Source organism: Hakea prostrata, chromosome 7, assembly GCF_041222555.1.
Source record: "Hakea prostrata isolate BN-2017 chromosome 7, UWA_Hpros_2, whole genome shotgun sequence".
Classification (NCBI taxonomy): Eukaryota; Viridiplantae; Streptophyta; class Magnoliopsida; order Proteales; family Proteaceae; genus Hakea; species Hakea prostrata.
The window spans coordinates 55,281,209-55,290,949 of NC_142606.1; the positions used below are offsets into that span (position 1 = coordinate 55,281,209).

Sequence of the window (9,741 nt, forward strand, 5' to 3'; positions counted from 1 at the left end):
AGGGGTACTAGCTAGTCGTTACAACATTGGCCAATTGTATTAACCAGTGTGCCAACAAGAAGAATGCCACCCCAAAATTTGGGGCTTGTTCTTCCCCATTTCTAGTGGGCTTCGCAATGAGTGCTCCTCACTCAAAGACCCCTTTTTTGCCTAAACCAATTAACCAATTAATCCTCCATTCCATATTTTAGATTGGGTTTCATTCACCTAAAAATTGGGTTCCAAACCCAAATCTTTTTCCTAACTGAACTATTTCTCCAAGTGGCTTTTAATTCCCAAACAATTGACACCCAATTGAAGACTCAGATTTGGCAAACCTTTTTGTTGGCAAAAAATACAACTACATCATCTTACACCTTGATCCCAACCAAACAGTCTATGACAAGTTCCTTGGTGCTAGAGTGTCTAGGTAAAATGGAACAAGAAATGATGAAGCAAACATTTATAGGATCGTTTGTCCTCTGTAGATCAAGAAGAGAGACAGGCATCTGATTATCCGTCCTTACCTCCAAGGAGGTTAACCTCTATACGAATGCCAAAATAGAATATCACTTCCAAAGTGAGGCGATTCTAAGAGATAAGGATCATTAACAGGAGATTTTCCTGTTTTTATCTTGAACTGCAAAATCTTACTCTTTAGAAGTGTCATCAAAGGAATAAGATCCACTGAGGAAAGTCAGATGGGATTACAAAGATTTGATATTGAATTTGGTTAACTATTCTTAGCTACTTGAAGAGTCCACCTGCAATTCTAGGTTGAACGAGTGAACTCCTTGGAGTGGAAATATTGCTTGAAAACTCGGGAGTATTTTGATTATTAAGCTTTAATTAATATCTATTTTAAAAAAATTACCGTAAATAATTAAAGGGTGTTTTAGTCATATAATATTGAATTAAATAACTTGAGGAGGTATTTTGGTCCCTTCAGGTTTGTTATTTGAAAACACTATTGCACTAAGGAGACCCAATATAAGTTTAGGGTCGACTAAGAAGACCCACACATAAAAAAGATCAATTAATTATTAAAAAATAACCAATAAATCATCTATTTTTACTATGACAATGACAACAAAAAACAATAATAAATAATTATACATAAAAATCAAGAGTCATGTGGTTAAAATGCTTCAGGGTCAAATTTGACTGGAATCAAGCTTAATATGAGGATCAGTATTAAGGTTAAATCAAATTAGAGTCAAGATCAAAATCATGATTATGGCCAAAATCAGAAATGAGCCAGGAAAATTTGATTAGGAAAAATAATGATCAAGAGTTTGCCCTTGGCCTGATTCACCCTCAAAAACACAATCTTGAGCTCAGGTTTATTCAGAGCTATCAGGGCCAAACTTCCACCCCTAAATTAATGAATGTGGATTGAGTTTATCACTCAAATGTTGGTGCGTGCGCCATACACACCCAAACTGTCATCTATTGCCTAGCAAACCTTTAGGCCTTGGTAAAAGGATTTTGTTTGAGAACAGCGCCAGTACAATCGACAACCCAAATTCACTGCTCAATCCAAATTTAAATCTGGACCTCTACATTTTTTTTAAGGAAAGAGTTTTAATTTATTTAATGGAAAGACATGGACCTCTACATGCAAATTGCTAAAACTTACGTAAATGTGAATTAATTAAATGGGCGCGTCAAAATGTGAATTAATTAAATGGGCGAGAATCGGGCAGCCGCCGGCCCAAGTAGTTGACCTAAATCTGATCTTGCGATTAGATTCGTTGGATGGATCTCATTAGACACGTTCTCATTTAAGCCTGTTTTTTATGAACAACCTTCCAGTAAGACAACAAGATAGCTACTTTGCCAGTTCAAGAAAAAGCTCCGAAACAAGGGAAGAAGATGGGAATCAGATTCATACTGCTGGTGAATAAGCAAGGGCAGACCTGCCTTGCCCAATACTATGAGTACCTCACTCTCGAACAGAGAAGAGCTCTCGAGGGTGAAATTGTCAGGAAAGCCTTGCTCGTACCAAAAACCAAATACCCTTTTTCTTTTATTTTCTTTTTTTTGAAGAGCTCTCCATGAAGGAATTTGTGGAAGTCATATTAAAGGGAGAGCTTTTGCTTTAAAATCTTAAGACAAGGATCTTACTGGCTGCAAATGCAATTTGAGACAATGGATTACGTAAAGTACGTAGTGTCATCAATGTCAGATCCACATTCTGATACAACAACAATTTGCTAAAAACAATTTGCTAACCAACTAACTCAAATTCTCAGCCCTTTACCTTTTGCTATGTGGGGGATGGACATCCTTGGTCCATTTCCTGTAACATATGAAGGAAGAAAATTTGTCGGAGCAGTGATTGACTACACTAAAGGGGTAGAAGTTGAGGCTTTGGCAATGATAACTACCAATCAGATGGAGAAATTTAGGTGTCTATAAGTGTTTGGCTAGATAACCCTATGTGTACTACTACCCTTCTGATAGGGTTGTTGAAGCCGGTTAACCCGTGATGTCAGGGCCCTGTGAGCACCAAACAGGCCCACTACCATCATGGAATAGTAGGGTTGCATATTGTAAACAAGGGCTCATGGGTGCTCAAGACTAGTAACAAACCTGTGAGAGGACATGGAGAGCATCATGTCCATTATATGTGAATGACCACTGGGTTAAGGAATGGGATCCAATAGATGCCTCCCATTGAGGATACCTTTCCAAGGTAAAGAAGGATATCAAACCAAAAGAACACTAGGCATGAGGGGAGATATCCGGACCACATGTAGTACGAGACCGCTTAACATGGAATTAACCTAGAGATGTCCTTGACACGCGCTAGAACTCAAGACAAATGGTGCTGTGAGAGAGTGGTGACTTATATTCCCAGCCGCGGAATAGTGTGATTTTACCCAACTATCGTGGAGAACTCAAAAGACGTGCTTGACTGGTGTGAGGAAGAGTGACTCAGACCACCCAGAGGAGACTAGTGTTCAACTTAATGCGTGTCTATCGTAGAGACTTCATGATAGAGTTTGGAGCATAACATCCTAATTATTCATTATTTATATTATCATCATTTTTTATATTACCATCATTAATCTTATATATGTGATTTGAGAACTTGTGAATGAATGCATGATATGTTATTGAGTTGACCTCACTGAGTTCTGTTGAACTCATTCCTTTATATGTATGTTTCTTTTTGATTATACAATAGGAGGACTCCATTTAAATGGAGATTCTGTTGCCGACATACTATTATGAAGGAGTGATAGAGAGGAAGTTGACTCGCATGAAGCTTTGTGCCCGTGTTAGGATTGTTCCTATGGAGCTGGGTTCCAACAGGAATTGGAGGTGTTGTTTTTCTTCTCTAGAGGAGGATCTGGTGGTAGTGCTCGGCCATGCTAGCAAACTCCTCCAGGGCTTGTGCTTCTGCTACCACATCTACTATATTATTCATTCATTTTTTTCTTTCTTTTTATTCAGAACCATCATGAATGGATGAGATTTCAAAACGTTAACAATTAGTAGTAGCATGAAAAAACGTCACAATCCAAAAACTTCAAGGATTTTGACCCTTACATGCTTAAAAATAATTAGGATAAGAAAAGGAATGAAAGGGTGGGCAGTGGAGAATAGGAACATTTAATATCAGCATCGATTTTTTAGAGGAAGAAAGCATCCAATCAATGTCAAATTGCCATAAAAGAAGACCTGAGTTTCTCAATGGGTTTAGATCCAACTCATATAAGATAGTCATACAAGCATCAACAGCCCATCATGGCATAGTTGTACTCAAACACCTGCTTGCTCTTTGATGGAAAGAACATCCCACTCAAGTCTTCCCCCATTCATGTCCTCTGGACACCATGAATGTAGCACAATAACTTCACCATTAGTTCCTCTAGGTCCACCAACCAAAAGCAACTTTTCACCACATGCTTTGAATGCTAAACCCTAACCATTGTTAGAGTCAACTTTGACTGGCAATCTCTTTTTTTGAATAAAGGATCAGACTTCTATTAGAACAAAATTATAGACTGAAATACACACACTCAGGAACCATAACACTCATCCCTGCAATGAAGTTGCCCCACATACACCCAAACTCCCAATTTAGAACACAACCATTCTTGTCATTTCCTCCATAAACAATAGCAACTTCTTCAAAACTAGTTGAACCAAACAAACAATGGGATAGACACATTAAGGGGCATCTACACCATTCATGATTGAGCTTACTGTACATCCATGTTGCAAATCCTGATAGTTCTTTACCAAAAACAAGCAGCTCAGTCCACCAGAAAGAGATTCCGTCCGCATATGTGAAGTAATCATTGTATGGCATTCTAGATAGGTAACCTCATCCACCTTTGTCTTGTAGGATCAAAAGCTTCCCAAGGCATATTGCTACAAGCTAGATAAACTCACTGTTCAATGACACCCATCTGCTGCCTCAGTTTGTAAAGAACTCCACTAGATATCGCACATGAATGATTTGGGCAATCTGATCTACTTGCCCAAGTAAGAATATCCGTGGCAATGTCATCATAAACACCTGGTATAACAGTATCACCTGATGACTGACCACTGGAATCCCCACCTGATTACTACAAAATGCAAGAAATAAAACATGTGAGGTAGCAGAAAATCAAAATTACATGGTACTATGGAGACAAATCATTATTCAATTGCTACCATGCAACTAAAGTTCTACTGTTGGAAATATGAGAAATATATTTCTTAGGTAGGTTCTAAAATGAAAAAACTAAGCTAAATAATCCAAGTTTTTGTACAGTTGATATTGCCTATAAGGTTCAAAAGCAATTTGAATCTTTTATCTCTGAGATTTCAAGCATGCAAAAATACCAACAAGCTATTATGCCGGAAGTCATTGTAACAGAATATGTTCAAGATTTCAAGGGCTTAAGAGACCTTAAGTTTGATGGCAAGTGCAGTTTTTTCTTTCTTGGACCCAGAGGAACATGCTTCAAATATAGTTAGACAATCGCCACCAGTTCATCGTCCCGCTGAGATATCCAAGCAGACATTTATCACTATTAACTAAATGAATGAAAGACCAGTTGCTTAGCTTAATCAATTTACAGTGACAAAGCAGATTGAATAACAACGATGTTCTTAAATTGGTTTTCTCATTGTGCTCTTTGATGAGGCCGGGATTTCCTTTTTCAGCTTCATGCATGCTTGGATGAGTCTATGTCAACTTCACCTTAAGTATCAGGACAAACTGATGAAGTTTCACCATTTATCTCTATGGTAGTATGTAGGGTTCGTATACAAGTGCATGGGACATGTAAGGACAAACCACTTTTTTAAGGGGAGAAGTGGTGAAACAGTTAAAAAGGAGTAGCTAATGATATAAACTAATGGACTAGAACACACATCTCAGGATTAACAGCAAGTGGGCTTTTGATTTGCGGGCAGGAGAAGTGAAGTTGAAAAGGAATATACCAGAGGACTTTAGAGGAGGAGTATGAAGGAGTCCATTAAACCAGAAGACTTCCATTGTTTAGATAGAGAGGATTTAAGAATACCAAATGGAGGGTAGGGACAAGGATTGGCCAATGACCACAGATTGCCAGCGGAGGGTACCAGCTTAAGTGGCAGACGAGGGGCGGTGAACAATAGGAGAAGTTGAAGGGGTGAAATGAAGAATTTAGACAGAAAAATCTAACAAATCAATCACAACTTCGTTTTTGCAGCAAGTTATTTAGAATTGGGCCCAACATTGTTATTTTGGGCCAGGTCTCGTGTTATAAGTTCCTTTCAATTTATGTTTAGAAGTATCTGAAGAGGAGCCTTGGGCTTTTGTCTGTTAGTAATAAATAGGTCCTTTCATCATATAGAAGACAGTTTCCTAGTGATAACAGATTATAGACCTAGTGAGGCTAGAATTTGCTTTGAATTCTTCTATGGACTCCAGTGAATTTATCAAGGTTATTCTTTTGTGGTTTTCATCTCTAATATTCTTGGTCTGCATTTGCTACTAAAACATGAGGTCAGATTTCATTCATCATAATCTTGGTTCATGTTTTGTATCTCAAACGTGGGGTTAAGGATTCTCTATGTACCTTTTTTTTCTTATCCAAGTTAGTTTTAGGGGTCTGTAAGACTTCGTTTCTTGGGGTTTCTACATCATTTATGTCCCTTCACTACCTAATAGGTGTGTGATTCGGAGTCTTTTAAGGTCTCACAAATACATTAGGGTACCTAACCTTCTTTGTTCATGGTAGGCCCCCTCCACTTAGGTTTCCTCCTAGAGGCGATTAATGCATTGAGAACCACCAGTCGATGGGTCTCTTGATCGCCTCATCCACAAGTACCACTTTGTGATGTGTGTTTTTTGTAGAAGAAAAGGAAGATAGAAGCTTAGTGTGCTACCTCGGCCGATGGTCTCATTGATCGTCTCGTAGACTAGTAGTAGAATGGGATTAGGCTTTTCTGCAGGAAACATAAGCCTGTAGATGCTTTTATACCCTCAACCGACCGGCTTTTCATCTATATCTTAGTTCTTTTATGCGACCGTCTTCCTCTTGTATGCCTTACTTTCACTATAGCACCTCCCACACTACAAGAAAATGGACCTACAGCGGCATTTTGGAAACGCCGCCAAATGTTAAAAAATGCCGCTATAAAGCTTCCCCGGCGCTTCAAAAATGCCACAAAAAATGCCGGCAAAACCAATGCCGTATTGTTATAGCGGCACAAAATAGAAGTGACGGTGATGGTCACTTATGACGGCACTTTTAACAGCTTTTCCTAGAAACGCCGGCAAAAGTGCTTGCTGCGGCATTTATAGGAAACGCCATTAAAAGTTCTTGTTGCGGCGTTTCTAGGAAATGTCATGAAAAGTTCTTCTTGCGGCGTTTCTAGGAAACACCATGAAAAGTTCTTGTTGCGGAGTTTCTTATATTCGCCGTTAATAGTTCTGTTGCGGCGTTTCTTATAAACGCCGTTAAAAGTGTTGCCGTGATATGTTAATTATGCTGGCATTTTGTAAAATGCCGGGATAGGTTTTTTAAATTAAAAAAAAAATTCGTTCCAAAAAGCCAAATTCAATTTTACAAATGAATATTCAATTTCATCAATCCAAATCTAATTTTACAAATGAAAATCCAATTCCATCAATCCAAATTCAATTTTACAAATGTAAATGAAGTCCATTAGGTTAGATCCCTTGACAGTTTAAGTGACCTAGGAAGAACTACATTTAAATAGGAAACTCTGATGGTGAGCAGAAATTAACAGAATCAAACTCTGATAATGCCATATGGTTATCACTGTGTCCTTGCAGAATTGCTCCAACGAGGTAGAATCATTGGTATGTTTTGGCCTCAGGTTCACTGGGAAATTTGAGGTCATGTTGATGAGGGCATGCATTGAGAGATATGAGTATCTGAAATTACTGAAGGCCTTGGATTCAATCACTTTCTCTATGGTTTTAATTCCATCAACACATCTCTCTAAATCCTTTGCTTCTTTGAAGTAGTTGAAGGTGACTGATGGGTTGTCCTTGGGGTTTGTGCTGTTGAGCTCAAGATGCCCTTTCGAGATAGAACCAATGACTTTCTCCAAGATGAACCCACCTCTAAAAGCATCATTACTAAGAGCTTTCATGGCTTCTGTTGCTTTTGCTATGGCTTCTGGAGTCCTCTGCTTTGGGGGCACAGTCGACAACTGCCCAGTCTACAACAAGAAATTCCCATTTGTGTCAATTTTTGAAGATTGCACAGATGAATAAGGGAGGTGTACCAATGAGAATTGAATAAGAACCTGAGGCGAAAACATGCCAAAGTCTCTTTTGGTCTGAGAAAAGTTGCTGCCACTTGAAGCTTCAATATAGGTTCCAAGGGTAGTAATGCCAACAACCTGAATCAGAGAGATTTCAACAGGATTTGTGGAAGGAATGAAGATGGCATTCATGGGATTATCTGCCATTCCTTGCCCCACTAGGGGCTGGTCCAATGTCACCTTGATGTTGTGGGATTTAAGGTGTTGGGCAGGACCAACCCCACTCAGCATCAACAGTTGTGGACTGCCAAGGGCTCCTGCTGATAAGATTATCTCATTCATGGCTCCCTTCTTCAAGTATGCTCTGTGTCTCACTCCTGCATCATCTGTGAACACCACTCCATTTGCTGTCGGTCTTAACTTCCCTGTAATTGGATGTAATGCTAACTATTTAAGATAAGATCGATGTTATCGTTTATGAAGTCATGCATAAAGGAAAATTGGGTTCTTATTAGTTTCTTACCTTTGGTTCTAAACATGATCCTATGAACTGTGGCATGTAAAAGAACTGTGAGACCTTTGGGGTTGGCATACCTGAGCAGATCAGCAGTAGTGTGTCAATGACCCTTAGAATCAAATATAGTTCCACCAACCTTAGTCCCATAAATGTGGTCATAAGTGAAGCCATTATCACGCAACACACCAGCTTCAATCAATCCATCTCTGACTGCAGATTGCCACTGAAGCATGGGGGGCTTGCAGGCTACCATCTTCTCAACCCAACGGTAGGACTGGTTAACAAGTCTAGCATTCCATCCAGTGTCCCTGATGTAGTCACTGCCGGCACGGGTGTAAAACTCCGCATTCAAGTAGCTTCCGCCGCCTAAAACGCGTGCACGGACATTGTAAACGCCATCTTCAGAGATAAATTGTTGTGCAAATGAGGTTGGAGATGTATCAACGAGAATGTCACCGAAGGATTCTAAGTTAGTTATATTTTGGGCCTCGAGGACCCAAATCCAATGCTTGAGTTCAAACCTAGAGCAACACCTTCTTGTGCTACACTTTTTAATCTCTGGTCGATATCCCTTACTTTTGATCCAAACTTTTTAATTTCTAGCAACTCTTCAGTGATACCATAAACCTTAGACCCAATGTCTTTTATTCCTTCAAAAGTGCCATTGACGCCTTTAATTGCAGATTCTATGCCAAAGTTCAACCAAGAAGAAATGCTACTTTCAGTTGAAGGAGTGTGAAGAACAGAATTGTGTACCTCTTGAGTTTGGCGGGCATATTCCAGTTTCAGGCGTAGAAGTTCAGTGGCATACTCATCGAGTATGTCTTCAGCATCATATAGGAGTTGTTTAAGGTGATCAAGCCAGAGTTTCACAGCCCTGTTGGTGAATTGCTTCACTTCAGCTTCATCAGATAAAGCCTGAATCACGGCTGTCGTCCGTTTTAACGATTCCACCTCATCCAAGTTGATTTCCCATCGAAGTAATAAGTCCAGCAACTCAGGAGAGGCAAATCTGTCCAAGGACACTTGAAGGAAGGCGGAGAGAAAAGACCCTCCGACAAGTTGTCCCATTGATACCATCTTCTTCTTCCACAAACAGGGGGAAAGAATGTAAAACAAAGAGTTTCAAATGACAGAAGCATAAGATTTGAAACAAAGGGAGCGAGAAGTGAATGAAACGTTCTTTGTTCATGAAAAGCAGACTCATGGGCTGCTACAGAAGGTTGGAAACTTTCCATTGATATATGTTGTAAGCCTTCACTTTTCTTCTTCTAACGTTGAACCCTACAGCTAAAATTTGAGACACTCTTTCTTCTCTTTATGGATCAGTTTCCCACTCCAAGTGGATACCGAACTTAGACTATGTCTTTTTTATCAATCCCAAGTGTGAATTCTTCAAACTGCTTGGCTAATGTCCTTCTCCCTCTCATTAGCAGTGTTACCAAGAACTGTCTGAGACCCCCTTTTCAGTAGCCTTCCATGAATCATTTTCCTAGCATCTGATGTTTCAAACATGT

General features: G+C 39.4%; 2 pseudogenes across 1 annotated transcript; both read right to left on the minus strand.

Annotated features, from left to right (window-relative positions):
- Positions 1–3,988: 3,988 nt before the first annotated feature.
- LOC149011414 (F-box/kelch-repeat protein At5g60570-like) lies at positions 3,989–5,482 on the minus strand (annotated as a pseudogene).
- A 1,445-nt stretch (positions 5,483–6,927) lies between these two features.
- On the minus strand, positions 6,928–9,295 carry LOC149011415 (protein HOTHEAD-like; annotated as a pseudogene). The gene is made up of 4 exons (XR_016174561.1): positions 8,944–9,295; positions 8,231–8,812; positions 7,750–8,132; positions 6,928–7,662 (listed from the first exon to the last, which is right to left on the minus strand). The product of XR_016174561.1 is annotated as a protein HOTHEAD-like (transcript).
- Between the last annotated feature and the right edge of the window lie 446 nt (positions 9,296–9,741).